Source organism: Myotis nattereri, assembly GCF_964212035.1.
Source record: "Myotis nattereri genome assembly, chromosome: 6".
In the NCBI taxonomy this organism is placed as follows: Eukaryota; Metazoa; Chordata; class Mammalia; order Chiroptera; family Vespertilionidae; genus Myotis; species Myotis nattereri.
This window is the reverse complement of record NC_138081.1, coordinates 42397505-42403504: the sequence shown is the minus strand read 5'-3', so window position 1 is coordinate 42403504 and position 6000 is coordinate 42397505.

Here is a 6000-nt window from a genome sequence, read left to right as displayed (position 1 = left end):
CAACATAGTAGCCACTAACCACATTTGGCAATTTATATTTAGATCTAAGTGAATTAAAATTTAATAAAATTAAAAATTCAGATGCTCTAGATCAGTGGTTCCCAAGGTGGGGCACATGCCCCACAGGCAGGCAATTTGATTTTTAAGGGGGGCAATTCAACAATGAGCTATTAACAGTGAATTTTTTTGCATTTCTTATGATTCTAGGGGCCTCATATACAATACGTATCATGACATATTTATGCATTTCAGTTCTCTATTATATGTTTTGAAACTTTATTTGCTATTTTTTATATCACTTCATATTATTATTATTATTAACAATTTCTTAGTGATTTCTTCCTCAGTATTTCAACTGTCCTTTCATTCTTTTATTTTTCTCTTTTATGGATGCCATGTTCTTTAGGTGCTTGTTTAGACCAAGCTAATGGCCTTTTAGGCTTTCTCCACATGAATAGGAGTTCACTTTTTGAATAATAAGAATTATATGTCACGGGGGAGCGGGACTTCAGGATTTTAGAGATGCTTAGGTGGAACATGGACAAAAAAAGTTGGGAACCACTGCTCTAGACACATTTCAGTACTCAGTAGCCACAAGTGGTTAGCAGATACTGAATATGACAGTGCAAGACATTTTCATCATGGTAGAGAGTTCCTTTAGACGATGCCAAGCAAGACTAAATATTTTATAAAATATTCTATTTCTAATTAGAATCAGACATCTTGCTTGATATCTCAAATAACAAAGAGTAAATAAAATAGTAAGCAAATGAAATAGTAAATAATAAATTAAAATGTGTAACTCTAGAAGTATGAAATTACATTTATTTAGTGTGGCATATGTGGATTTATATTAAAATGAAGATAACTTTTATGTGGATTGTTAAAGCAACACCAAAAGAAAACTTGGTGATGTTTACAACCTGGGCCTGGGGCAGCATTTGTGTAGGTGCAGCTAACACTCTCACAGATCACAGGGGCAATATAATTTCAAGATGGCCTCTAAATTATTTGTTCAGTGAATTTTTTTCTATCATCTTGAAATTATAGATTTTTTTCCTTGCTTTATTTGTTCAAAATATATTGTAGAACTAGAAAGGAAAATACAGTTCTCTATTTGAGTAATATTTTGCTTTCCTTTACCCAGTTTTTGGGGATTAGGTGTTAATTAGATCATAGTTTCTATATTTCAGAGACATATTTTCCTTTTCCAGATATTATCAAATTATTTTCAATCAAGACTGTCCTGGCTGGCATGGCTCAGTGACTGAGTGTCGACCTAGGAAGTCATGGTTCAATTCCCGGTCAGGGCACATGGCCAGGTTGTGGGTTCAATACACAGTGTGGGATATGTGGGAGGCAGCAGATCAATGATTCTCTCATAATTCACAAAGAGGATGTCCAATGTATACAACCAATATATATTGTTCACCTTTATTAATCATGATGGAAATGCAAATTAAAACTATGTTATGATGTTACAATTCATCCATCAAAATGGCAATGATGAGAAACACTGAAAACATCAACACTCAGGCCCTGCTGGTTGGAGTGTAAATTTGATAAAACCTGTTGGAAAACTCTTTGGCATTAAAACTAAGCTGATGCATATCCTGTCACCAGCAGTTCCCAACAAAAATCTGTACAAATGTGCACCAAAAAGTATGCACCAAAAGACATGCACAGGAATGTTCATAGCAGCATTATTCACAGGAACACCAAACTGGAAACAGCCCAGGTGCTCATCAAGAGTAAAATGGATTCATTGTAGTCTGTTTATACAGAGGAATACTATACAGTAGTTGAAATGAATGAACTATAAAATAGGCAACAACATAGGAAACATCTCATAAATACAATCCTATATAATAAAAGGCTTATATGCAAATAGACCAATGGTGGAACAACCGAACAATCAGTCGCTATGACGTGTGCTGACTACCAGGGGGCATGTGTGGAACATGGTGGGTTTTGCTGTGGTGGGATGGTGGAGCAGGTGAGCGGGGCTGCCAGTCCAAGGTGGGACACCAGTCACTGTCATTGGGGCAAGCCTCTGATGGTTACCCCAGAAAATTCTTTGCTCCTGCACACCACGGTCCCGCCCAACACTCACACCTGCTGCCAGCACCAGCACCACTCCTACTCACTGCTGGCACCAGCCCCGCTCACAGCCCCAGCCAGTGCTAGAGGCGCCAATCACACCCACTGCCGGTGCCTGGCGCCAGTCCTGATCACTTGGCACCATCAGCAGGTGCGAGCGGCGGCTGCCAGTCCCAATATCCCCTGAGGGCTTCTCCACCTCCCCCTGCTCCATAGGGGTGATCAGGGCAACAGCCGTTGCTCCCACCAGCTGACGGTGCTGGTCCCACTCACACCCACTGCTGGCTCTGGCACCAATCACTCTGTGCTGTCATCAGGTTGGAGCAGGGCTGGCACTGTCAGCACACGGGAGTGGTGGCGGGAGCAGGAACGGGGCTGCCAGCAGACAGGTGACCGGAGCGCAGTGGGCGGGGCCGCACAGTGGTGTGGAGGATGGGCCGAGACTCACCCCTGTGCCTACTGCAGCCTTGGGGCCCACAGTTCCTTTCAAGGTGCACGAATTTGTGCACTGTGCCCTTAGTATTAAATAAAAGAAACAAGACATACTAGGGTACATGATTTATGAGTCTAGTTATATAAGATTCCAAGAATCATGTAAACTAACCTATGGAATTAGCTAAATGAGGATGGTGGTTACTCTTGGAGGAGTAATGATTAAGAGATGAGTGACAAAAAAAAAAAAAAAAGAGGTGAGTGACTACATGGCATGTTCATTGTACACACTTGCAATTAGTATTTTTCTGTGTGTATATAATTTTTCAATAAAATATTTATGTTGAAAGAATGAATGATAGCTCATAAATTTATGACTTTGGAACAGAGAAGATATGCACTGGTCAAAAGGCTTCAACAAAGTTTCTGTGTTGCTAAGTGCATCACAAAAGATGTAGGTAGAAAGCCTAATTATTAACTTTTCTCTTGTGAGAGGATCTATAGAAAATAACATCTCACATAAATCTGCAGAAAGAAAAGTTTCCTGGGGCCTCAGAAAACTCTAAGGAAACCTATTTGGTTCTGCACAGGATCCCTCAGCAGGGCTTTTGTATTCTGAATTCTAACCAAAGGCTCTCAGAAAGTCTTCTGGTTGTCTCAATCCCAGGACAAGAACTCTGAAATCAATAGCATGAGCAGGAAGAAAAAGATGAGTCTGACTTATTTGAGAAATGTTTTCTGTTATCACATATTGACCTCTGAGGGCTGTCACAATTATGGCCTGAAAAAGCCTCAGTGCATCTGGTTATTCATAATACATCAGTATCAGTTCATAGAACTCTAAGTGATGGTACAAAATGTACTCAGATGACCATGGGCCTCTTTCCAGTGAAATGTCATACTGCATGTGCCTGAGCATTTTGAACTTACACATATATACATATTCATACATTCGGTTTGTTCACTTTTTCAACAGATGATTAATGGGGGAGGGGGTTCCACATTGTGCAAGCCATTTATAGGGAAAGCAAAATGGAACCCAGTGCTGCTGCTGGAAATTAACTCTATTTTGAATTCCTTTGGGATAAATGTCATGCTACCAAAATTCTTCTTCTCTGGTGCCAAAAATCTGCAAGTGAAAAATTGTTTGCTCAATTAAGTCCAGAAAACCAGACTAGAGCTTTCAGACTGCACTCCTCACAGTTTGTATATTTTATGCCAAGACAAGTTAAGTTCATTACCTTTAAGGACATTTCTAAGTATTAATATACACAAGTGAAAACAAACACTGCTTAATATTCTCTGAAATTTGCCGAAGGACATTTATAATAGGAAATCTTCCTTGTAAAAGATATTAGAAAGGGGAAAATAAAAACTTTTTAAAGCAGAATTTTATTTTGAAAAAGTAAATCGCAAGAGTTAAAGAAGAATCACTAAAATGCATGAGAAAAGTACTATTTGAAATTTTTCCAAGCATAGGAACAGAGTACTTTTTATTACTTTATCAAAAGAAAATTTACTTTTTTATTTGAAAGATTTGACTCATTAAAATCTACTTTTATAGGTGATAAACTTGTTGGGTAAGAAGCTCTCAACTTTCAGAGAGAGAGAAATCTGACAGATAATCCTTTGAATGCATCTGTCAATGAGGTACGGGTCCATGAGGGAGAATTTAAACCTGGAGAACACATTTCATCTATGAATATTGAGGAGGAGGCCCACAAAGCCCACTTTTAATCTACATTTACTGAAAACGTACCTTTTGCACTCTGCTTATTCATGATGCTGGATTAACTAAATACATAAGCTGCTGCTTTCAGTTCTGGTTCTCCTGTTTTCTGCCAGTAAAGGTCACACTGACTCATACACAAAACCTTTTGTTTATATCTCAGAGGTAGCTGGCCCCATTGCACCTGCTTTTGAATATCTGGCAAGAGACAGGTTTGCAAATGAATATGGCTCTTTTAAGAAGTTGCTTATTTTAAAATAAAATTAGCATTTCCATAGGTGCCAAGCCACAGATAGAGAAGAATGGGGACCTCTGTGTAAGTGAAGACAGGTATATTGTGGAATTGTGGCAACATCTGCACATTCACCTTACCCATGAATGTGCCTCTACACGATTGCTGAATGAATGGATGAAAAAATGAACAAAATAGTTTCCTTTGTCCCACTTTACCCAGTTGCCAGCATTTTACTTTGTTTATGGAGACCGACCCTATAACCATATTTGGAAAAGGGTGGGTGGTATTGTGAAAGATAATGATTTCTGAATCAGGCTGTGGAAGTGAAAAGATAGGAGTAGTTTCTGAGATAGATGCAAAATGTGCACAATGACTAGAAGAGGAGAATAAAGGAAAGAAAAGAAAAAAAGATGACTTTGAGATGCTTAGTCTTAGAAATGGAAGATCGTTATTTCATGAGTTAGGGACCTCATGAGAGGAACTTTTTTTATATTTGGAGGGAAAGTGATGAGTTCACTATGGGGTATTTGAGATGTCCATGAGATATTTGGGTGGGACCATGCAGTAAGCAAATGGGAATACTATTTGGAGCAAAGAAGAGAGTTAAAAGTAGAAGTTTATTAGAAGTTCATATTACAGGCGGGATGGGGGAAACCCAATGGTTAAAACATTAGAAATATAGGAGATCCCTAAGAATTAGTAAGGGAAGAAAACAACCTTAGAAAACTCTATTTCAAAGTGTTCCCGTGTGCCATCCTTTTCTATAACATAGTAGTTTTGGTATAAAATGTGTAAGATATATAGCTTTGTTTTAATTTTGTGTGTAAGATTTTACCTATTTTATGTATTTTCCAAATTGTCTTGAATGAAAATATATATTTTTATAATTATATAAAAATTTATACAATTTCTTATATAATTATAAGAAATAGATTCTTATATAATTATAAAAATAAACATATTTTATGTGAAATGACAGAAGACTGAAAGTAGCAGAGTGGTTTAGATAATATCTGAAAACAGTTATTCTTCTGGTTTTATGATTGTATATTTTTTGGTTTTAGAAACATGTATTTTGAAATATTTATCTGTTTAACATTTTCTTAAAAAATACTCACCCAAGTGAAGTTAGTGATCTTTGGATATAATAGTTTAATATCACCGAGTTTACTTGTTGTATGTTCATTTTATCAACTTGCATCTTTTTAAGTAAGGGAAAATATAGATATATCCCCAGTATATATTTTACAAAGAGTACAAATACTAACAAAGTATTATTACAGTAAAATAATTTAATTGGGCAGTATAATTTTTATTTAAAAATTAGGTGTTGGGGTTTTATTTTTGGATCTAATCCTATTCTAAATAGTTTAATCAGTTCATTAGTTGAAAGAGGCCTTGTGAAGGATTAATAGCAAAGTCATGAAGGCAAACTACATTTTAAAATAAACCTTAAATAATCCTAAATTGTTGTAAAAGCTTTCCTTTATCAATATGATTTTCA